This window comes from Carettochelys insculpta, chromosome 14, assembly GCF_033958435.1.
Source record: "Carettochelys insculpta isolate YL-2023 chromosome 14, ASM3395843v1, whole genome shotgun sequence".
In the NCBI taxonomy this organism is placed as follows: Eukaryota; Metazoa; Chordata; order Testudines; family Carettochelyidae; genus Carettochelys; species Carettochelys insculpta.
This window is the reverse complement of record NC_134150.1, coordinates 24,426,410-24,451,815: the sequence shown is the minus strand read 5'-3', so window position 1 is coordinate 24,451,815 and position 25,406 is coordinate 24,426,410. Positions and strand designations below refer to the sequence as shown.

General features: G+C 42.7%; 1 protein-coding gene across 1 annotated transcript in view; it reads left to right on the top strand.

The window, feature by feature from the left end:
• Window positions 1-25,406, top strand: part of SLC7A10 (solute carrier family 7 member 10) — a 93,314-nt gene that overhangs the window by 10,113 nt on the left and 57,795 nt on the right. The window lies entirely within an intron of this gene.

The following is a 25,406-nucleotide window of genomic DNA, read 5'->3' as shown; positions in this document are numbered from 1 at the left end:
CTCAACCCCTCAGCTGATGGCCACCATGGCGGACCCCGCTATTTCGATGTTGCGGGACGCGGATCGTCTACACGTGCCCTACTTCAACGTTCAACTTCGAAGTAGGGCGCTATTCCCATCCCCTCATGGGGTTAGCAGCTTCAACGTCTCGCCGCCTAACGTTGATGTTAACATCGAAATGGCGCCCAACACGTGTAGCCATGACGGGCGCTATTTTGAAGTTAGTGTCGCTACTTTGAAGTAGCGTGCACGTGTAGACACGGCTTATGTGTATGAGTCAAGGGGTAAGTATGTGCCTTATTTTGTATACAACATTCTTGGCTGTTGCTTCTGCCTCATAAAAGTACTTCAAATGCAGAAGAGAAGAGTTTTATCTTAAATTTATTAAGGACAATTAATTTAACACACACTGTTACCTTATACACATACCAAAATGTAAGCCAATAAAATTTAAAACTAACACATTATAAATCCTTGGGAGGTGGGGGGGGGTTGTGGGTAATCTGATAAAAGCCTAATTACAGATTACTACCAATGTTCCCTTTAACCTTTCTATCCATGTGTGGATTTTTTCAAATCCATGTGTGGAATATTTTTAATATACTGAGGCATGTGTAAATGTGCACCATCAGTAGCAAGGGCACGATTTCGGGAGGGCAGCCCTGCATGCCAGGATACTGTTTGCTCTTCTTCCTGTTCCCCTGACCATCAGGGAGTGAGGGGAAAGTACACAGATTGTGAATTACTCCTCTGCCCCCCTCCCCTCACCAGCCAGGAGTGAGAGGCATTCACACAAACTGTGTACTTTCCCCTGACTCCCAGACAGTCAGAGGAATGGGCAAAAGAGTAAGCAGTACGCATGGCTGTTGCCTCTCCCCCCCTCCACCCCCGCCCTCCTGAAGTAGCGCTTTTGACCGGTAGAAACAACATTTAACAGGGGCACTCTGCTAATCAGCTGGGTCTCATGTAACTCTCTCCTTAGCAGCTGCACAAGCACACAGCTTACAGGGAACACTCATTAATACCTTCAATGCTTATGTCTTACCAATAATTTAAACAAAAAACTTACAAGAAGGGAATGAAGATGAATGGATGTTCTTTGAAAAGTATCATGAACAAGACAATATACACGTCATAAACAACTCTGCTACTTCTGCTTGTTTCAGATAGAGCCTAACTACTATATTTGTAATGGGAAATTAAAAAGTATCTTAGTATTCCTTTTACCTTCCAAGTGTTCCTTAACACAGTGAATTGATGGGAATGCGGAGTGCGAAGCTGGTAACAGCAGTTTGTCCTGTTGGATGATCTTTCTTTCATGTCTGTAAATGTCATTATCTAGGATGCTGGCTAACAGTGTAGCAAATCCATGGCTTCTCAAGATTGTGCATTTGTCATTATGTAGCACAGCCCAGTCAAAACGTTACCCAAAAATACAAGCTTTCTGCCACTTGAGCTAAAGGAGAATCTCTACTTGCCGTTATTAATAGAAGGTCAATTCCCTACAGCTGAGCAATTCCAGTTCCCTCCCAAGACAGCAGTGATATGTACATACTCTAGTCAGAAGTTGCCACCTCTTTACAGGACACACTCTAGCTGTAAGCAAATTTGGCAGCTTCCTAGGACAAGGGATTCTGACTAGGCCAACAGGACCAGACCTGGTTGGTATTGCAACCCTCTGTGGCAGATTGCAATGTAGGGTTGCCAACTATGGAATCACACAAACCCAAACACTCTTGCCCCTGCCCCACCCATTCCATGAGCCCCCCCCCAGCCACACACTCCTTCTCCAAGGCTGTGCCCCTGCTCACTTAACCTCCTGTCCCTCACTTACTCACCCACACGCGCTCTCACTGTCTCCAGGATGGGGCAGGGAGTCCAGACTCTGTTCTAGGGCCAATTGGTTTGGAGTGTCAGAGGGAGCTGTGGACTGGACTGAGTTCGGCGCTTCAGTTAGGGGACCAGCAGAGGGGTGGGTTCTGTGAGGGAGTTTTGTATGGTGGGGTGTTCGGGGGGACAGAAGACTGGGGTGCGGAAGGGTTTGAGGGCTGAGGGCTCTGGCCAGGGGGTGTTTATCTCTGGTGGCTCATGGTTGGTGGCATAGTGGACCTAAGCAATATTTTCTTCAGGCTGAGCACCACCCACGAAAGAGTCAGGGGCTACCCAGCTCATTAGCATAGTGCCCCCATCCATCCAGAGTCGCCAGCTTGTGTTTCTACTGGTGCTGCACAGCCATACATGCCTCAGTGCACATAAAGTTTATTCCGCCCAGAGGAGCTAAAAATTAGAGGAAACTCCAGACCTAAGCCAGGCTCCCTGCCTTCCCTGGCCCTGTGCCACACCCAGAAGTGACAAGCATGTCTCTGAGGCCCTGGGGGGCAGAGGGCTCTGCACACTTCCCCTCCCTGCAGGTATCACTCCCCTAGCTCCCACTGGCTGCAGTTCCTGGCCAATGGGAGCTGAGGAGTCATTGCTCAAGGTGAGGGCAGTGTGTGAGACCTCTTCCCCTCCCACCTAGGGGCCTCAAGGAGGGAAATGCTGACCACTTCTCAGAAGAGCACAGGGGCAGGGCCAGAGCAGTCACACAGCCTGCCTTAGCCCCACTGCAATGCCAGGTTTTTAGCAGCCAATCTCCCGATTTGGCTACAGGAGCCTCTGGGAGCTTGAGCCTGACTGTTGGAGAATCCTGGCAAAAATGGGAGGATGGGCAAACCTACCACACCACCACTCATCCAAGATTGGATTGGAGAGCACTTGGTCATGACTGAGAGGCAGTGAGGCCAAACCTGACTGAGCGGCACATAACTAGGTAACTCCACCCAGTGGTCCAGCAGGTGGGCTCCTGGCCTTTCACACCCCCACATACTACTCAAAACAGCCAGTGTGCTTCTGTGAGCACCACTGTGAGCTGGGCGGGGAGGGCCAGGAGAGACATCACATACTGCCACCACCCCCAGCACAATCTTGCAGTTCCAACTGACCAGCCATTGGGAGATGGAAGATTATTCTGGCGTGGGAACAGTGCATGAAGCCTCTCCCCCCCACCACCCAGCTCACATCAGTGCTCAGAGAAGCACATGGCCCCTGCAGCCAGCTGCTTTGAATGGCGAGCAGCAACCGGGAGCCCATCCAAGCTCCTGTTGGCCAGATCTGATGGTTTGGTAGGCCAGATTTGGCCCATGAGCTGTGTTTTGCCTGCCCTGACCTAGACCATCCTTGACAGGTGTTCATCAAACCTATTCCTAAAAGCCTCCTGTGATGGGACTTCCACAGTCTTCCTTGGTAACCTATTACAGTACTTAAACATCCTTGTAATTAGAAACCTTTTCTTAATATCTAACCTAAATCTCCCTTTGCTGCAGATTAAGCCCATTACTTCTTGTCCTATCTTCAGTGGATATGGACAGCAATTCCTCACCATCCTCTTTTTCTATAACAGCCAGTTATAACATGTCTGAAAACTATTACCAGGTCCAACCTTCTTTTCTGAAGCCTATTCTGAAGTTGTTGTTTTTCCTCTTTCTTCACAGTGTTTCTAAGTTTTTCATCTTTTATTTTCATTCTTATCTGGACTTTCATCTTTTCCACATCTTTTTAAAGTGTAGTGAGCAAAACTGGACACATTACTCCTGCTGAATCCAGTGCCATCAGAATTGAATAGTGTGACACAGTTACCTTCTGTGACTTACCTCTTGTGTCCCAAATACCTCTTAATGCACCCCACATGATATGTGCCTTCTTTCTAACATATTGTTTCCTCATATTTAATTTGTGAACTGGTATAACAGCCAGATCCTTTTCTGCAGTTCCATTCTCTAGCCAATTATTTCCCATTTTGCAGTTTTTCATTTAGTTTGCCTTTCAGTGTCATATTTTGCACATGTCCTTCATTAAATTTCATCTACTTGATTTCAGACCATTCTCCAATTTATCAAAGTCTCTGTGAATTGTAACCCTGTTCTCCAAAGTACTTGCAACAACCCCTCCCCCACAATTTAGTGTCCTCTACAAATGTTGTGAGTGTCCTCTCCATTTCATCCTCCAGATCATCAGTATCAGAGGGGTAGTGGTGTTAGTCTGTGTCTGTAAAAACAATGAAGTCCTGTGGAACCTTATAGATGCGTCTGACAAAGTGGTTCTTTGCCCACAGAAGCTCATGCGCTGGTAAATCTGTTAGTCTATCAGGTGCCGCAGGACTTCTCATTTTTGCAGGTCATCAATACAAATTTTAAATAGTACCAGATGCAACACAGGCCCTGTGAGAACTCTCTACACCTGTCCTGCAAGTTTGAAAGCAAACCATTGGTAACTACTTTGAGTATTGGTTTTCAACCAGTACTGCTCACACTTGAGAGTAATTTCATCTACATCAGATTTTCCAGTACTTTACTTTAATGGGACATTTACCTGAGTACAGATTGAGTAAAAGCAAAGTAAGGAGCTTCAGGACTTGACCCTATGCAATTGCTACATATGTCATTGTTAGAAAGATACAGGAATTGAGAACAATTAGCAAATACAACATAATTCATCTGACACAGACTATGTTTCCATCGGAATCCCAGGGAGCAATTGCAACTTGCATAGATGGACCTGAGTTAGCTTTATTCTAGCTAAGTCAGGTACAGGAGCTGGAACTCCACAGCTGCATGGGCTGTACAAGCATGCCCAGAATCCTGAGTATTTCCTCAGGTGGTTAGCTCATGCTGAAGCCTGAACCGCTGTGGTCTGGTACCTGAGCTAGCTAGATGCAAGGTAGCATGAGTAGGTTTACAAAAATTATAATTACAGTTTATGACTTCAGCATAGGCACAGTCTTTGAGCCTAAAATTCACTATTATGTGTTATATTTGGAAAATGCACCTGCAAGTGCACATGAAGTTTGTAATGTAAATTGGGTAATTATAATCAAAAGATAGCCAGCATCAATGCCATGCTCTTCTGCAGTTAACCTAATTATGTTAATTGTACAAACAAATCTCGGGCAGCACTGTACACACATTTTTGCACTGGCATTTGCAAGTAGCTAATTTTGTAAATTAATCTATTTCTATTACATTGTCACTGTATAGCTAAAACTCAGCATATTTTCTGTTTCATTAACGATCATGGTTTAACAGTTTATTTAGTACAAGAGATACAAGTTATCTGCAGAAATGTTCAGAAGAACCTATTCATCTACAGGTTAAGTTTAGTATAAGAACCTTTTATACACAAGTCACCAACTCACGCCATACGAGAATGATAAAAAAAAAAAAAAAAAAAAAATCAAACAATTGACCAGTTCTCATCAGGAAACATGTTTCTTTATTCCTCATTATGTTCCTGATAATATATAACCTGATCTCGGACACACCACAGTCTGCATTACTCAGACACTTCTTAGTGGACTCAGCAGACAGATCAAAGACTGCATGAGCAGAGGGACTGAAATACCAGTAAACTTGGAAGTGGTCCCTCCAAGTTAGGATGGAGGCACATTAGTTGGGCAGAGTGAGAAAATGTAGACCTTTACTGCACATGCCCTACTTCTGTGAATAAATAGGCATTTTTAGTGTCCAATCCTTGTACCTACCCTGAACACTAAATTCATCTAAAACTTTTTTTTAATAAGAGTATCTTGTTTACCTGACTTTGTCTTCCCAAATGGCAGTCCAATGCTGTGACTTCACTCCCAGAAGTATCACTTTATATGTGGCAGTGAGATTTTTGATTCATTATACTTCTTTCTTGCTAGCAAATAGCTACAGACACCCACTAATTTATCAGGTTTTTGTGAAAAAATCCTTTCAGTGAACTCCTGAGTCCTAGCTCAGACTCAGATGCATAGCTACTGAACACTAATTATCCAGACTTACTGAAAGAATAGCTGGGAGCCAGCCATGATTTGGAATTATATAATATCCAACATAATATTATATAATAACGAGTTTCTGTCTTATAACTAAGTAAAAGGAAAAGTTTAATGTTGTCAGTGGGGGAAATTGGAGGTTACTTCAAGGAGGAGGAAGAAACCTAAAGGTGCTCACCCAAAATCTGAAGGCATTTATATTTTTGTACTCTGCTGAATAAATTGAGGTTGTGAAATCTTGCCCAAGAGATATTTACAGCTACACCAGCCTGCAGTTATCTATAAGATCATTTAAGGTAGATATTTGGGGAGTAGATGTTTCAACTCTACTAGCAAGTTAAAACATAGCACAGTTCAACATGAGTATAATAAATGTGTCATGGAAATCCAGAAAGTTCTCTGATCTAAAAGCTCACCTCTGCAATCTAAAGCAGCCTACATAAAGAGAGAAGGATGATGAAAAAAGTTCTAATTAGACATTCCTGGCAGCAAGAAGGGGGAAAATGAAACAATTTAACATTCAGTTTTCTTAATTGAATCATCCAGTAAACAGAAACTGTTCTGTTTGTCTATCTTTGTGCCATCACAGTTGATTTCCATTGAGGAGAATGTGGCATGCAAAGTGACCCCTGTACTGTACAAAGAGCAAGAACCAAAATAATAAAAAATCACAATGTGGACATGACTAGGTCATTTTCATATACTTTTGTGGAAAAGAGAAGGATTCATGAATTCAATCTTGTGATTTTAATTATGAACTTTTTAGCAATTCAGGGACTTATTTGTAATGTTCTTAATCTTTAGGGCAAGACTTCCACATTTCTACTACAACTCTGTTTCAGTCTATTAGCTGGCAGAGGGTGTGTCCAGGATGACTTTTTTTTAATCCTTTCCTGCAAGTGACAACTTCCTCTGGGCAGAATATAACCAGGAGGCTAAGAGAACTAAGATAACGGGTTTTCTATCTGGCTGTCTCAAAATCTACTGGAAATCTCCATACCTAAGGTGTCGAATGGATTATCAGAAATTTGGATACCTTAGCATAGTGGCTTTTGCCTCTTCATGGATAGACAGGAAAACAAATGTAGCATCCTTTGGTAATGTGTTATTGCAGATCTGGCAGCACAGGGCCAGCTTTCAACAATTCCATAAATCTCCACTTCTCTTCCCTTTTCCTGTGCCTTTCAGTACATTTCTTTCTAATGTCACCTACCCATTTCTGTTAGGAAAGACTGCTTTTTTTTTTGTTTTGTTTTGTTTTGTTTTGTTTTGCACTTTAGCAGCCTCAAAACCTGTAGAGCTGGTTTGCTAGGGGTGAACTTTTAATTTCCCCATCCCTAAACTTTTCATTTTAAGCCTCCGTTCTTTTGGTTTGGTTTGTTTTTTTCTCCTAGCTGCTATGCTTTCTTTCCTATCTTGGTGGTTGGCATCAAAAAATTACTGGGTATGTCTCAATACTGAAATGTCCAAAAATTAACTTATCCTACCTATATTATCTGTTCCTGGGGGAAAAAAAAAGACTATCAGCCCTCTCAAGAAAGAGTTGAAGTTTCTCTACAGAATGCTCCACCACCAAGTACACAGAATCAAGTACGCATCCCTATATGCCTTTTCCATTATTGACTATGGCAGAACATACAAATCTTGCTCTTCTGCAAATCTGAAGGAAACTAGTAAATGTGTTTTTACTTTACCAGCCTCTCCCTTGGTTCATTATTGACTCAGTCCACAAATGCCCAGGGCACTGACCTCCATTGGAGTGTTGCCTAAATGTATGATAGGATTGAACCTTGCACTTTGAATAATCATGCTGATGGCTTTTGGAAGAGAGGGTGCTCACTCCGAGACTATAAATGTCCTCCTCCCAGCCAGATTAACTACTTCTTTTGGGAACATTTTATAGCTAATCACTTACCTAATTTAAGTGCAAGGTTCAGTCCACTAGACTGGAAGTCAAAATGCTTCTAGTTTTGCCAGACACTGATTTCCTGCTTAGATTTGCAGTATTAATGTAGTATTCCTAAAAATAGTCAACAGTATCACTGCTTATAGTTGTGTTCCAATTTAGGTTTCCCATGGAGTGATCTTTGGTGGAGCATGGGGCACAGCTACCTCTATTCTACTTCATGTGGTCATAGACTTGGCCATTCCACATCTTCTGTTGATTATGTCTGCACAAAATAATTTACATAGTAAACTCCAGTGAGGCTGCACTTAGTTAGACTTTGGGACCATATTAACCACATTCTGAATTCATAGGTCTATGTCTCATTGAATGAGACCTAATTTGACCCACACTTTAAAAAAAAAACTATGGGCTTGTCTACACTTGCCCCCAACTTTGAAGGGGGCATGGTAATCAGAGTGATGGGAGATTACTAATGAAGTGCTGTGGTGAATATGCAGCACTTCATTAGGCTAATTCTCCCCTGCGGCAACTTTGAAGTGTCAAACTTAGAAGTGCCAACATGCATGTGTTTACTCCTCAATATTTTGGGGCAAGTTGGGGGCAAGTGTAGACCCAGCCTATAAGTCACAAAGTTCCACTTTAGGGCTAGTATCCAGTGTTCAGATTCCTAGATGCATTTATTTAAAGAAAATCCACAAGTAAGAAATTCTCACATGTCAAAGATCAGAACGAAATATTTGGGGGCGATTGTCAAAAGACACAAATGGGGTACATCTTCCCATTCCCATTGACTTTCATGGGAATTGGGTACCTCACTACACTTTGCAGTTTTGAACATTTCCCCTTTATTATTGCTGTGAACTATCAAAAGCAGGTTATTCAAGACAAAAAAGGACTCCAGTAGCACTTTAAAGACTAACAAAATAAATGTATTAGGTGATGAGCTTTCGTGGGATAGACCCACTTGTTCAGACCATGGCCATAACAGACCAGAACAGACAGAACAGTCTGTTCTGGTCTGGCTATGGTCTGAAGAAGTGGGTCTGTCCCACAAAAGCTCACCATCTAATAAATTATTTTGTTAGTCTTTAAAGTGCTACTGGACTGCTGTTTTGTTTTGATAGTACATAGACTAACACGGCTCTCTCTCTGTAAGTTATTCAAGTTTACTACAGATATGTGATGGTGAACAAGGTTGAAAATACAAAAGTGCAAGAGCACAAAAGGTAAATGGGATGAAGGGTTTTACATTTAAATTAATACAGAAATGCATGGGGTAATCATCACTGATCTGTAAGTCATTGATCAGGAGTATGCTGTAGTTGGTTCTCCATACCTTGGAAAAGTTTCATTTTTGAGCATTGAGAGAGCATACGGACTGAGTCAACCAGATGACAAAACTACACAGCTATTTCAACCACTGTGAAAGTAACAGAAGCAGAATTATTTGCAGTGGCAAAGACAGGTGAGATCACAGTGACCAAACTGAATCTTTTACATTTCTAAAACAAAAGAGTGATCAGAAGAATTTGTATAAGGGCAAAATTCTGTTTTAGTTCTGAGGTGGCTTTTAAAATGAATTTAGTGCTTTTGAAACGTCCAGAAGACTCGGCGTCTTTGGCCGTTTGTACAGACAAAAGAAATTAAAACTTTCCAAACCTGTCCTGTTCAAATGCTTCACCTCTGACCTGAAGGGACTACTTCTTGGGGTAAGAAGCTTGTGCTCATTCTGTTCTTGCCTCTGCTTTGCTGAGAATTCCACATAGCGCCAAATGCGATAACTGCTATGTGATATGGACACTTATCCAGTAAGGCAATGATTCAGGAAAGCATCTCCCATCAGGATAACATGTGGACATACCCTTAATGTTAAGCACATACTTAAGTGCTGTCCTCAGTAGGCATAGATTTAAACATGCCTAGACAACATATAGGCACAAAAATAACCAGATGGTATAAACCTTTATTCCCTATTATTCTGGACTGGTTTTAGGCTAACAAGTAGTGGTCAAAGTCATACATTGACAAAGTTGAGGAAAATGTTAACAATAGGAGGATTCAGTCAAAACAATTACTAAATTGAGACCCAGAACCAAATATGTTGTTAAAATTAATTTAGACATATGATAATAAAGCTGTGGTCTAAAATAATGAAATCATCATTATTGTGGGAAACCCTCAGGAGGTAAAAATAGGTGAATAAGTTTCTAAATAAAATAGAGATTTGCAATATGAAGGACAGAAGAAATGGAAAAAAACAAAATGAAACTTACTCCAAAGTTATACAAACAGTGCTCATCTGGCCATATTGTTCATCACAATACCAAGTTAGGGAGGGCAAAGTCCTGCTGCGAAGGGACGGAAGCCAAGCAAGTCTTAACTGCCAAAGTAATCAGCTCATATTGTCAGAAAATATGGAAGTTTACATACACTGTGAAACTTTTCTATCCCTAGAGATCATTCATCATTATTGAAGACATATGCTAATCACACAGTGTAATTCCAGATCCGTTCAGCTTTCTTACCTATTTTGCGTAACATTGGCTGCTGGAGATCGGTGTTCCACTGTGTTGTGGTTACAGGGCAAGACTCACTTTAGACCCGTTTTAGCTGCTCTCAAGTGCTTCTCTCAGATGACATCCTGGCTCCTTCCCCTCTAGCAAGGGTGGACCCAGTTTATTCAACCACTGTGGAAACTGATCTCTTTTTAGTAGCCCCCATTCCCCACGTGTAAATATAAGGCACCTTTAATCCATTTTCTCCAGGAGCCTGTGACTCTAGTTGCTCAAAGGGACTTCAAAAGAGATTCTTCAAAGCAACGCTTAATCAATCATACAATCAATTATATAGATACACAAAGATACATTGCTAATAGAGCAAAGGGTAAAAAGAGTAATACTATGCCTTACATTCAGCCCAATTACCTCCACCTTGGGCCGAAAGAAGCAGATTGTCCTGCTGCAGCATGTCTTCCGCGAGTTCCTCTCTCAGAGGCTGCCCCAGGCAGCTGCCAACAACTCACTCAACCCCTGTCTTCTCTACATCACCATTTTTCAGGTTTTGGCATCATCTTAGCTTCACCGCCCTGGGAAAAGAAACCTTGCCAGCCTGGCTGGAGCCAGGCAGGGACATTCTCTCATAATTCCCCAATTATTAACTCCATCCATTGTTCCCTTGTGTGTGTGTGTGTTATCGTGATGGTCTGCCCAGGACATCTAGAGCCGTAACCCGCAGTGTTACCTCACTGTCTCAGCAAAAATGAGCTTTGCTGGCAATTAGATTGCATGCCAGGTCCCTGCCACACAAGCCTGTGTGCTCCATCAACAATCTCCTCAAGACTTTCCAGGTTAAATCTTGCCTTGCAGGTACACACAATTCTTGAGTTCCCCCAGAGACGTCTCTCTACAGTATCTACTCCCTCTCACTGTGACGTTCACAGAAATTACTGAGTTCACTGCCTCCCAAGAGACAGCATAAAACCAGCCTGCTAGCTAAGCAGGAAGCTCACGGGTCACTTTAATACATAGCACTGAGTTGGTTTTGTGATAAAATAAGAGCATGTGTGTAAATGAAGAACAGAAATGTCAGTGGTGCTAAATAAGAGACACAGAGATAACTATGGTTACAAACAAAATAAAATAAAACACACTTCCTAGTGATTAAAATTTAATTTTAGCAAGCTACACTTTTTGTCTAACCAGTTCTCTTATTTATGTCACTTTACCAGTACCACTAGCCCTTTAAGGTAGGAGATCCAGGTTTCACAGGGAAAGGGGTGGAATGAACTTTTTTCCATCAGTACAGACAACTTGTTCCTTACAGGTTGGCTGACGAACCAGGGCTGTTTCCAGTACTTTGATGAGGAACACAGAATATCATATAAACCATGAGTCAATTCAACAGGAAAGGATGTACCTTGACATTCCTCCAGTATGCTGGCTAAATGCTTCTGCAGAGTCCCATGCCGTCTCTCCACCATTCCATTTCCTTAGAGATGGTGCATAGCAGATTTATAATGTACTATACCAACATGCATTAGAAAAGCCTTCAAACTCTCTTCATACAAAATATGTCCAATTATGTGAAACAAGGGGTGTCTGGCAGGTCAAATATTGCAACTAAGGTGGTTAGGCAAGATATGAGTTGCTCTGCAGTACCTTGTGAAATTATGAATGCAAAGGGGTAGCATCAGTAATGATCTGCCACAGTCAAAAACCAGTGTGTAGTCATCATTCAACGCAGATGAGAGGCCAGTAATAGCCACTGCAATTCCCTTCCATGGTCTATCTATGGCTATCAATTTCCAAGGGGCCAAAGAAGCATTGTGCAAGCTGAGCATGCTTTCATATAACACTCATTGTATGTGTATGGCTCTGGCCAGTATGCATTACCATACAGAAGGTCTTTCATCGTCTGAACTCTCAAATGCCCTTCATAAAACTCATCCAGGACTGTTGCAGCACTGATGGGATGACCATGTGGGTGCCAATGCATGAGAAACATTACTTAGCACATGTATTCACCATGAGTTTGGAATGAATTTTGTAGTATGTAGACAAAGTACTTTGCTGTTTCTGCACAAGAGGATGCCAACCCAGCAGAATTTGTCAAAAGAGGACTGGCAAGTAAATTAGGTCTTCCTTTGATATGTACTGAATTAAAGGTGTACTGCTGCAACTGAATAACCCATTGCTTTAGACTTACACTGAGTAGCACAATAGCTTTCTAACAGAGGCCCCAAAATAGGAAAATGTAAAATGTCTTTCCATTCCCAGTAAGGAGACTTTGAAGGGTACTATAGTAAGAATTCTAGCTCAGTCTTGGAATACTTTTCTTCCATTGCAGCAAGTACATGGGATGCAAATAGTTGGCCTGTGAGCAGAACTGCACGTAGGTCCCAAATGCATGCATCATTCTATTTCATTACTGCAGGAGTCTGCCACCTGTGGCTCCAGAGCCACATGTGGCTGTTTAAGGATGTCTTTGTGGCTCCCAATGCTATAAGTGCAAAGTAAACAAAAGAAACCCTCCTGATGATTTTTGACAAATGGTGAACATGTAAAAGCCCAGCTGTTAGCCGGTGGCCGGGTAATGTGCGGTGAGGTACTCCCCTGGGTCCTAAACAACCCAGTTTTTTTTACTGTTAGAGCAGGGAGCTGCTAGCACTCCTACGGCCAGGCTGTAGTAACCAAACGGTTAAAGTTCTTTTGTTGTGTCGGCTGTGTTGCAGTGACAAAAGGGTAACAGGGTCAGGCTTAGATCTTAACTAGTTACAAGTTTATTAAGCTACAGTTATGAGCGTGCAGTTACAAAGGCTATTGTTTACTTCTTATATGCTAGCAAAGTACAGGTGTTAACAAGTTATGTTACAATCCAATACAAAGATATCTGTTACCATCTAACACAATGATATCTTGACACAACGATGTCTAGTTACAGAGCTCTAATTCTTTAGCTGTGCACAAAAAAGTCGGAGACCTAGCATGGGTATATCTTACCCTCTCTGCGTCTCTCGATACCAGCGTAGCCAAGCCGGATCGGTCACTCAATTCCGCGGAAAGACGAATACGAGGTTGGGCATCCCCAGTTGTGGACCTCGGGAGGCAATCACCTGACCCGACCAGCAGGTAGTTGGTGGAATGCACTCAAAGTTAGAGTTCTGCTGGACCCACCTTTTACACCCCTTTTTGGGTTACGTATTCTCTTTCTTATCTAAGGTGCCAGATTATACCGGTCTGTCTTTTGTGACGCCAGTTTGTTACAAGGTCATTTCTTACTTAACTTGCACTTGTAAGACAGGAGATAAGCAATTTAGGAGTACAGGACATTCTTTTTGCGTGGGCTGAGATTTCCCCTTCTGGGATGGCTGTGTGGTCATCAAATTCATCAGTGCCAGCTGGGGTGATTTCTTGAGGGTCCCCCCCTCTCTTGTTGACAGTTTGGCCTGTTAGCCTTCTATCTGTACTTTCTGCTTCTCAGGGTCACGATGAGCTAGCACATCTGGGCCTCAATGAGGGCATCAAAGACTGTGCTGTCAGCAGCCGTTTCCGTGCCCTGTGTGCTCCTCAGTGGGGGGGGGGGGCAGTGAGCAAGCTGGCTTGTAAGGGGGAGACTTTGTCTGGCTACACCAGCAATGAACAACTCATATCTAAATAGCAAATGATATGTGATCTCAAAACACTGGACAACTCCCCCTTTAATATGTGCAGTGCATTGTGGGATAAGATATTATCTGTGTTTTGATCATGTTGCTAATAAAGTCTTGATTTTGAAAAGGAAAAGGAAGCTTGCATCATTCCTGCTGTGAAGGGCAACACGCCTTTTAGGAAACAAAATAAATTAAACATGATGTAAAATTGGCATAATTAAAATAGGCTTGGGAGTGAAAGTCAGGAAGATGGTGGTACAAACACACACAGGTAAATGTGAGGAAATATAATATGTAAAAAGTTTGTGAACATCCTGCAGTAAGCATGTATCACATTACAAATCATTGTGTGTGCGCTGTTCTTAAAACAGGGGTTACAAAAAGTCTGGTTTAACGTTATTTAATAAGGACCATCTCGTATTTACATGCATTGCAATTCTTGTATTATTGAGGTTTTGGATTTTGTTTTGTTTTTTAACTGAATTTGAAAAAAAAATGGCTCTTCTTGCTATTTTGGTTGCCAGCCCTTGCACTACAGGTTTCCCTGGATAAAAATAAGTATTATCAGGGATCTGACAAAACCCCGCTTTGTTTCTTTAGTCCAATTCAAACTGCCCTGGTCCACAGTTAAATTCGAGTGCTTTGGCAATTGTAAAATGTAAATTGTAAAATGGTGCAAGGCATTGCTATTGAGTATTGAGATAAGCCAAGGAATGACCATAAACTGATAGAATCAGTGGGTAACAGAAGTAAAGGAACAGCATGTAGATATTCAAGCTTAAGTTTCACATCATCTGTAGATAAAGAATGGTTTGGAAACTATATAAAATCTTTTGCAAAACTGCACTTTTTGCCAGCTTCTTAGAATCAGCTTAGTACCTAGTCCAGAACAGCACTACCCTCACAAGGGTCTCAGCAAAGATGAGAATCTCATCCAAATGGTAATATGTACCCTGGATATTATCAAGAAACTGAGAGACCATGCTCTGAAATATGTTAACTTCAGCACCCATGTCCAACAGGCACTTCAATGGCATGCCATTAATTTCTGTGATATGGGATACCAGTTCTGGTGCCTTACCACATTAGAAGATCATACCAAAGAGAGCATCAGCATCCCTGGTAAAAGTGGTCTCATGCAGCTTCCTATTTACAGTGTGCATTCATGGCCTCCCATCACTGTGAACCAGCCTATTGTCCTTCCAGCAAGCCCAGAACATAGCAGTTTTAGCCAACAAGTCAGGGAAATCAGCCAAGTGACCTGTACACCACAACAGGAACAGTAAGATGCTGGCAACTATTGATAGCAAGGCTGGGGATCAGGAGTCAGAGTAATGGAAGCAGAAGCTGATAGTTTAAAATTTTGACATATAAGTAAAAGCAGTTTGAGAGATAGAACTCCTTTCAGTCTTTGCCCTCTTAAATGATGCACTCTTACCAACCATGCTATCAAAAGTTAGAATTCTAGCACCTTCATCCAGTAACTATTTGTTCAGGTGGTCATTGGCTAGTCCAATCACAATAATACCGAGCAGTTTGATCATCATAACATTCCCAAATTCATAGTCCTGGCCAGCCGCTGTAAATGACAAATTCAGATATGGTTTCATTGGGATCGTGATGACCTTCAAAAATGTTTTCCTCTTTTTCGGAACAGTTTCCAGTATGAAAATATCTGTTGAGAGGTGACGTAGACATGTCAAAGGAGCCCCAGGAGTCTATCAAATATAAATTCCATCATGGCCTAAGCAGTTCTGTAGCAAGGATAACCTAGCAACACTGAGAGTTGCAGGATCTGTATGTAGTTCAAAAAACCTCCTCTTTTTCAAACTAAATATACCCAGTTCCTTCAGTCTGTGCTCATGTGCCTTCCATTCGAGCCCTTTGATCATTTTTATCACTGAGCTCTGGATCCTTTCCAGTTTCTCCACATCCTTTCCCTATAGTGGTGACCAAAGTTGGAGCCAGTACACCAGCTGAGGCCTAACCAGTGCAGAGTAGAGTGGTACTATCACCTCCCATGACCTGCATTTGCTTTTTGGTTTGTTTGCAACATCATTGCATTGTTGACTCATGTTGAGGATGTGATCCACAACTCCCAGACCCTTCTCAACAGTGTGCTGCCAAGGCAGTTATTCCCCATGTTGTATTGTGCATTTGTTTTGTCTTCCCTAAGTGCAGCAGAGGGCCTTTCGTCCCTTATGTTTGCCTGTGTTGAATTTCATTTTGTCATCTGTAGCCCAGTTCTCCAATTTATCAACTTCTCTTTGAATTTTATTTCCATCCTTCTAAGTGTTCGCAACCCCTTTCTGGTTTTATGTCAGACTATTAGGGCTGAATTGGCCCTTATTAAATTAAGTTTTTATACAATCCTAAAGAAAATTTTACTATAAGAGAAACTCTTAGACATCTGAAAACTGAGCTCATACTCACTTCTTTAAACTTTTACTTATTTTCAGACAGTCCTTATAATCTTAAAAATTACACATCAGAGCCGTCTCAAAATAGTGCATCGTGAAAGGCAGCAGAACTTCAGACAGTGTAATTCTGACTCAAAGAAATAGGTCAGTGGACTGGATGAGTCGCAGTCATTCTGCTGCAAAGTACAATGGCCCTTTCATCACTTATGTGAAGCAGCATAATCTAGATCAGGCCAAACATCTTAATATAATAAACCACAAAAAATTTGTAAATAATGTAAGAATCGTATTGAAATGCACAAATTTCATGAAACTGCGTTAAGGCTGGAACTCCTGCTTTAATGCACCACATTAGTTTTACCCATGAAAGCTCACAACCTAATACATTTGTTAGTCTCTAAGGAACCACAGGACTGGTTGTTGTTTTTGAAATTAGAGACTAACATGGCGACCCTTCTGGCACATTTGTTCATGGTATTGTAATACAAAACATCATTAAAACAGTTATAGTGCCTATAAATGAGACCTATAATTGATCTGGATTACTAAAAAGTTAAGTCCACCAAAGACAGGTTAATAATGCTGCATTTTCTGGGGGCCCAATACCATTCATGCTTGTGGAAGTCAGTCAAGAAAGAGTTGGCCCTCTTTTCTAGATATTGTCAAACAACATTTAGATATACTGACATGATGGGAGGACAGAACTTCAGCCATAAAACTCAGTTCCCTGTGTTTGTAGATTAGGAATTGTTTTAAAAATTTGCTTGGGTCCCCTGGACACACGGACAAAACTTTTGTTGTTTCAAAAACTTGTTTTACAATGGGCAAGTACATGGGGATGAGTGGCTTTTTACTCTTCCTACAAGGTCCTCTCTCTTTTTGCCCTTATTTTGTCTGGCAATTTTGAAACAGTTCTTTTTTTCTACCTATGTGTGATCTACCACATGCAGTGGGTTTTGCAAACAGTGATATGAGCGGATGTGATCCTGCATAGAGGCTTGCAATTACAAATTGCTTGCTCATTAATTTTATATAGTGATTTTATAAAGAAAATTAGCACTTTTTTCTTGTTCAACATTTATATGCATATAATTTTTGTCACGAGACAACTATCACTCTCTCTGTAAAGAGTTAACTTTGTATTTTGTTTTTACATCCAAACTATTAAATTATAGACTGTGTGTAATCTGTGTTAAGGAATTAAATACTTTTCATCTTATTTCATTAATCCATTTTTCAGGTCAAGCCAGGTACCTAGGAGTCTGGTCTTGACATCATGGAGCAGGGGCTGGATAAAGTCAGCAGTGCATGGAATCTATTGCTCTTAGGGTAGGTTGGAAATAAATCCTTAGTGTGCTTCACACATGGGCTCACTATTACAGAATTCATTACAGCAGATTGAGTCCCTGCCTCTTCTCTGAGTTATCCCCTATTCCTGTTAGTAATTTCTTATCTCATTTAGCAAGCCTCAAGTTGTGCTCGCTTCTGCTTTCCCTTGTACAGTCCATTTGGGACTCAGTTAATGGCTGTAAAATGACCAGGGCCCTACCAAATTTATAGCCATGAAAAATGTATCACAGACTGTCTTTTCTCTTGAAATCTAGTCGTTTGTTTGTTTTTATCTTAAATTGTACAGATTTCATGAGAGAAACCTGTGTTTCTTAGATTCAGGGCCCTGACCCAAAAGAGAGTTGCTGGAGGTCACAAGGTGGTTTCAAGGCTGGTCGTGGAATTCCCCCCCGTACATCTGCACTGCCTTCCAAGCTGGCTGTTTAGAGAGTGGTGTCTGTTGGCCAAGCCCTCAGCTCAGAAGACATCCCCTGTCAGCAGCAGCACAGAAGGATGACCGTACCACACCATGGAACCCTTCTGCGCTGCTGCCTTCAGAGCTGGGTGACCAGAAAGTGGTGCCTGCTGCCTGAGGGCCCCACTCCGCAGGCAGCAGCTCAGACGTAAGGCTGTCCAGCTGACCCTGCCCCACTGCTTCCATTCCAGCCAGCCTGACCCTGCTACTCTCCCTCAGCATCGCTGCTGCCAGCGGCCATACTAGTGTGCACCGAGGCCCCTGCTGCTTACTCCTCTCCCCCACTCCTACCAGCTCTGTGCAGGGTATCGTGGCGGCTGTGCACCCGGGGCTCTCCTAGCTGCTCCTAGCCCCGTGCCTGTGCCAGGGCTTTCCTGCTAAGGATTTTCCTTCTAAGATTTTCCATCCTTGGACAGGTTGAATTTTCTTTTGGGTGGGTTGAAATTTCTTATGTGCAGCACCCATACTGAGGTAGTGTGTGGATGTGCACCACCAATACGAACAAAAAAACCTAGCTATAAATATATATTGTAAACAGTCCATAGGTGTGGAAGAACATGTATTAAAATAAGGGAGAATAAACAAGGATCAATGTTTATGATGTTCATTTAATACAAAATCAAATTTAAAAAATGAACACTGCTCTTGCAGTACCTGTATTATCATCCAAACAACTCGAGCTAGCGAGCACACAAAAATGCACATTGCCCACACATAGCTCAGCTTTAAGATGCTAAACAAATCTACAAGAAATACTCAAAGTTATGGGATGGAGGGTGAGAGGATGAGGGCAGTGGGCTGGAGATGTGGGGGTGCAGGAGTCAGGGCTGGGGTACATGAGGCACTCTGGGTAGGGGATTGGAGTGTGTAGGGTGTGCGGAAATTAGCAAAGGGTGCTGAGGATGTGGAGGTGCGGGAATCAGGGTTGAGGTGCATGAGGGGCTCAGGATGGTGGGTTGCACTATATGCGGGTGCAAAAATTAGGGGTAGGTGCTGGTGACATCGGGGTTCAGGAGTAAGGGTTGAGGTGTTTGAGGAGCCCAGCACAAGGCATCAGGGTTCGTGAGGGGCTCAGGACAGGGCATTGGGGTGGAGGCAGGTGTAGGAGTCGAGGCGGGGGAGGGTAGGAGTGGGCACTAGAGTATAGTATGTGGTGGGGACAACCCTGGGGCCAGGTTATCTTACCTGGCTCCTGATTTTAGATCAGGGTGGTCTTGGTCCTATTAAAATCAGTGAGATTTTTACCATTGACTTAAATGGAAACAGGATTTCACCCAAAGTATCTTTTATCTGGATAAGTCCTGCAGAGTTAGTAAAGAGTGGAGAAAAAGCTTTACTGCTATCAATTTTATACATTTATACTGCGTAAATTCTTCCCTTTCCACAAGCCCAAATAATCAGGTTTTGTTAGGGATAAGCAAGGAATGGAACAGGAAGAATGAAACTGGGGGAGTGGAACTCCCTCTCTGAATATGACCCTGGAATTACTTTATAACTCTCTTATAAACTAAAAGACATTTTGGAGCATAAGCTTTCATGGGCAAAAACCCACTTCGTCTGATGCATGGAGTAGGCGTTCCAGAGGAGGGTCTAAAATATACAGGCTCATGAAAAGGAGGGAGTCCCAGTCAAGAGGAAGACCAGAGTAGACAGGGTTAATTCAGTCAGAGAGGATGTGGCCCATTGTCAGCAGCTGGTGTGGAAGTGTGAACATCGAGAGAGGAGAAATTTATTTTGTAATTGAGCAGCCACACCCAGTCTCTGTTCTGTCCTTGGTTGATGGTGTCAATTTTGCAAATGAATTGCAGCTCTGCAGTTTCTCTTTAGAGTCTGTTTTTGAAGTTTTTTGTTTTTTTTTTGTTGCAGGATGACTATTTTTAAATCTGCTACTGAGTGTCCAGGGAGATTGAAGTGTTCTCCTACAGGTTTTTGGGTGTTACCATTCCTGATTTGTGTCCATTTATTCTTTTGCATAGAGACTGTCCAGTTTGGCCAATGTATAAGGCAGAGGGGCATTCCTGGTACATGGCATATATTACATTTGTAGATGAGCAGGTAAATGAGCCCCTGATGGTATGGTTGATGTGTTTAGGGCCTGTGATGATATCGCTGGTATAGATATGTGAGCAGAGACAGCACTGAGGATTGTTGCAGGGATTGGTTCCTGGTTTAGAGTTATTGTGGTGTAGTCTATAGTTGCTGGTGAGAATTTGTTTCAGGTGGGCAGGCTGTCTGTAGGCAACGACTGGCCTGCCCCCCAAGGTCTGTGAGAGTGAGGGATCATTGTTCAGGATGTTCAGGATCACTGAGGATGCACTGGAGATATTTTAGCTGGGGGCTGTATGTGATGGCCAGTGGTGTTCTGTTGGTTTCCTTGCTGGACCTGTCAATGGCTTCTGCGTACATGTCTGGCTCTGTCAGTCTGTGTCTTCACTTCCTCAGCTGGGTATTGTAGTTTCAGAAAAGTTTGGTAAAAGGTCCTGTAAGTGTTTTTCTCTGTCTGGGAGATTGGCGCAAATGTGGTTGTACCTTAGTGCTTGGCTGTATACCGTGGCTTGTGTGGTCTACCCTGGATGGAAGCTGGATGCATGTAGGTAAACAGAGATCTGTGGGTGTCCAGTATAGGGTGGTGTTTATGTGACCGTCACTTATTTGCACAGTAGTGTCCAGGAAATGGATCTCTTGTGTGAACTGGTCCAGGCTGAGGTTGATGGTGGGGTGGAAACTGTTGAAATCACAGTGGAACTCTTCAAGAGCCTCCTTCCCATGGGTCCATATGAATGAAGATGTCATCAATGTAGCACAAGTAGAGGAGGGGCACTAGAGAACGAGACCTGAGGAAACACTGTTCCAGGTCAGCCATAAAAATGTTGGCGTACTGTGGGGCCATGGAGGTGCCCATAGCAGTGCCACTGATTTGAAGGTATAGATTGTCGAGCTATTTCAGGTTTGAGGACCATCAACCATGGATATGATCCAAAATATCTGTTAGCCTATAAGGTGCAACAAGACTTCTTGTTTTTGCAGATACAGTCTATCTCTGATATTTATAGCTCAAGAGTTTGGTAAGTTTGGTTGGGAAACCTTTAAGTGTAGGCCATCTTATCTCAGACTAGTTTTTCCTGGCATTTCAGCAGCTCTTCCTCTCAGGTTTTTTCCCCCAACTCCTCAGTTTGTTAGCTTCCTGTCCATATTGTTTGTTATCCCAGAGTGGCTTACTTCCTGGGCATACCGTTTTACTGCTCTTTTTAAATTCTGTAGGCATCCCAGCTGTGTATGAAAATTAAAACGCATTTCAGCATTTGTGCAGTGAACGTACGTAAAGAAAAATGCGAATACTCTTTACTGTTAGCTACTACCTTTGTAACTGCCAACAGACGTACTCAAACCTGAGACCTCTGGTGCTTAGTGCAGGAGCTGCTAGAGCTTGAGCTAAAAACCAGCTGACTCTCAGCGAAGGCGGTAGGGGAGACTCATTCTTTCTCTGTGTAAGTGGTCTAGGCGCCACTATATGGACCAGTGAACCACACCTAGGTGTGTGGGTCACACCTTGACTTGATATGAGCTTTTAGAGAGACATGCAGAGGTGAAAGTGGGCTGGTAGGGACTGCTACAGCAGAAGGGGCTGCTGGTACTGATCTGTACACAGCTGACGTTAAAGTCCTGCCATGGCAGCCAGGCCCGTCAACTAGTGGGAGGAGGTGGAAGAAAAGGGGACAATTGCCCCAGGACCCAGCAATTAAAAATGGGTTGGGGCTCCAGCTGCTGTTGCTACTGTGGTAACAATGGAGGCTGCAGCTAGAGCCCTTTAAATCATTGCTGGGGCATGCTCTGGGTAGTTGTGAGGGCTGCTGGGGGTGGAAAGGTTTGGTGTGGCACTTTCCAGGCAGCACTGAGGGCTGGCTGCCTCAGTCCCAACTCTTCTGTTGAGTGCACACCCCTGGCAGGAGCACAGAATGTCCCACCACCACCCTGCCCTGGGGTCTGACAAGGCTATCAGCCCCCCTGGTGGCAGCACTTTAATGTTACTGGCCCTTTTGCCCTCCCCCACCTCTCCACAGGTGTGGCAACCAGTAGGGTCTGGCAGCACTGCCATGAAAGTGCTTTAATGGCTCATTCTCTTTGGTCCGCTGCTCAGGGCCATCAAAGAGGGAACGGGTGAGAAGGTGCAACTGCTTTAGGGCCTGGCACATAAAAAGGGCCCACTGGGCTCACAGCAGCTGCTGCCACAACCACAGCAGTGACTGGAGTCCCAGGCCCTTTAATAACCATTGGAGTCCCAGACTGCACACCCCATGCAGCACTGAAGGGCTAGTTAGGTCAGGCTGGTGCCCAGACCCAGCCTTTCTGCCTGAGGTCCTGCCCCTTTTCTGGGGCTCAGAGCTAGACCCCTCCATACCAGTAATATTTTTAAATTACTTTCACCCCTGGAGACATGACAAGGCACATGTCAAGTGTCATAAATAGCTATTAGGTACAAACAGTGAGCAGTAAAATAAAAGAATGAAAATAAAAAATATGATCACCAATAATGGATCTCAGTGTAGTAAGATCCCCAGCAGTGCCAAAAGCCACCAAAAGGGCCCCGTGCCAAGGTGAATGGGGGGGGGGGTGGCTCCCTGCTTCCAGAAGGGGCAGGACCAAGGGAGAGAGTTGGGGAGGGGGGCTTACAGAAGTCAGCTCTGATCTTCCTCCACTGCATGCAGAGCCGCAGTACAGCACCCAAAGGGGCTCAGAGCTTCAGCTGCCACTGCTGTACAGCTGAAGTTCCCGGACCCTTTAAAATACCAGGCTTGGGGGCAACTGCCCCCTTTGCACCCTCCCCAGTCGGTGGACCTGAAGATCCCCTTGGAACATAGCTGCTGACCCCGAACTCTCGTGAATGTTTTTTAAACGTCAACATTTCAGATACTTAATATTTTTTTGAAAATGAGAAGGCGATTAGCTCATAAAGACAACTATTTATCAAATAATTCTCTCTAAAACAGAAGTTATCCTTCACAAAAGAACAGAAAGCCGCCAAATTTGCTTAATGTATAAATATGTTTTTGGATAAAAGTAAATTAAAATAACCAGACTGATGTTTTTGAAAATAGATTAAAGAAGCATCTGATCCTGGGCAGTGTCCTCAAATGCCAAGATTTCAGCTTGGAATTCATTTTTTTATTTTGATGCTGTAATTAAAATAGTGGGGGAGTAGGGCGTGGGAAAAAGCTGACCAAACTCTTATTACAGAAGTGCTGTTATAATAAAACTACGTATTACTGATGGGTAGAACTCTGCCAAAGACCAGAGGACAAAAAGTCTAGATGTTTGTTCATTGTGGACATGGCTAGTTACCTAGTAACACACTAAGACTTAAGCTGAATAATACAAAAGTATCAAAATCCTGTACATACTGTAAGAACATACAGATGGAATGTCTCCTGCTATAGTTCTTATGTTCCCAACAAAAGATTAGGGTCCCAATCTTAAAAGGTGCTGAGCTCTCTCAAATCCCATTTAAGTCCATGAGAGCGGAGGTTGTCAGCACTTGCAGGATTGGGCCCTAAATTAAATGAAAACAACTGCTTATGAAGAGCGTTAATCCTTTATTACGCACATAACTGAAAGCAGTTTAGCTGTCAGATTTCACTGCAGTTGCTTGTAAACACGCTCTCCTGTATTTCGGTCGCATGGTATAGTTGAGACCTAGAGCAACAAATACAATCTATTCCAGTAATTAACAGGTATAGGAATCCAGTTTCCTCATGTCACAAATGGACATTTCAATAAACAGCATAATGTTTAGCTTTGATTGGGCACTTCCATTTTGGGGGTATTTTGCAAACAATAACTCTTTAATCTGCATAGCTTTCTTTTAAGGTCAGTAAAGGTAATTCTCTCTATTTTATAGATGAGGAAAATAAAAAACAATGTCCAGCATTTCCAGAAATAGTCACCTACTTTGGGTACCCACCATGAGAGCTAGAACTCTGCAAAGACATGCTATGCGTATGGTTCTACTTATGGGTCAGGGTACTTGTAAGAAGTTTTCACTTGAAGAAAGAGGACTTCACTGTGAGAATATCTCACTGCTCAAAAGCATCTAGGGAAAATTACTCCTGAACCCAATTGCAAAAGTTCTCTAAAATGTCATGCCTGTGAAGAGGCATTTTCAAGTGACAGTTTTATTGAAGCGGAGGACTAGTAGAGAGTAAATTAAATGCAACCACGTATTACCAGATGGGGGCGGAGGGGCGGGGAAATGACCTAAGAAAAGCTGAAATGGGAAACGGCAAGCTGGCTGTGCAAGTAGACCTGAGAGACAAGTGTGTACTGTGTTAAGTTTGCAAACACTGACTTTAAAAGGATAGAAAATACAGAACTGAGAAGGCACAATGAAAAATTACATAGTTGTGTATTTACGTTTAATAGTTAGCCAGAAAGGCCAACTCATGATTTTATTGCAAGTCTCGTTATATCTGATATTTTTCTCAAAGCCCTAGGTCCTTGAAGCATGTGGTTACGTAATCTGTTTGTTTGTTTGTTTTTTAAAAAAAGTTCTGTCCTCATGCTTGATGAGAAATGCTTAAATGTGAATAATAATGTCTAAAGAACAAAAAGACAAATTAGTACATATACACATACCAAATGTATTTATTTTTAATGTCTTGGATTTAAGCCAATCTCTTGACTTTTGGAAGCCTGACTCAATTTTTGAGCATTTGGAGTAGCAATACCACATTTCTAGTAAAACATTTCACAGTTGATCCTGTGGAGTAATTTGAGCATTCAAAAATCACATTGAGGGTCTAGTACAGCAAGTTACTAAACCACATGCTTAAAGTCAGGCATATGCTTAATTAACATAGGGCACAGAAGATTGTTGACTTCAGCCATAAGTTTTGACCTCGGCCCATGAAGGCCTTGTTATCTCAATGCATCTCAAGAGCCCAAGGCTCCCCAGCAAAATCCCAGGCCTCAATGGAAACTGACCAAAAATTGCAACAGATTAACAATTCAGCTAAGTACCTTTTTAGGTACTAATAGCCTTGCTACCCTGTCTATTGTGGCTTGAAGGTACCTGCTACAAGCCAGATGAAAAACTCCCATCTTCTGCCAATTTGCCTATATACAAAAAAATTCCTTCTAGATCCCAAATGGGTGATCAACTAGACTTGCAGCATTTGTCAGGCTGGATTCCTCTTACTAGTTCAGGTGGGTAGGGTGGGGTTCTCCTGGAACAGATCTGAAAGAGGCTACAAAGGGTTCCTACTCTGCTTATAGACTGG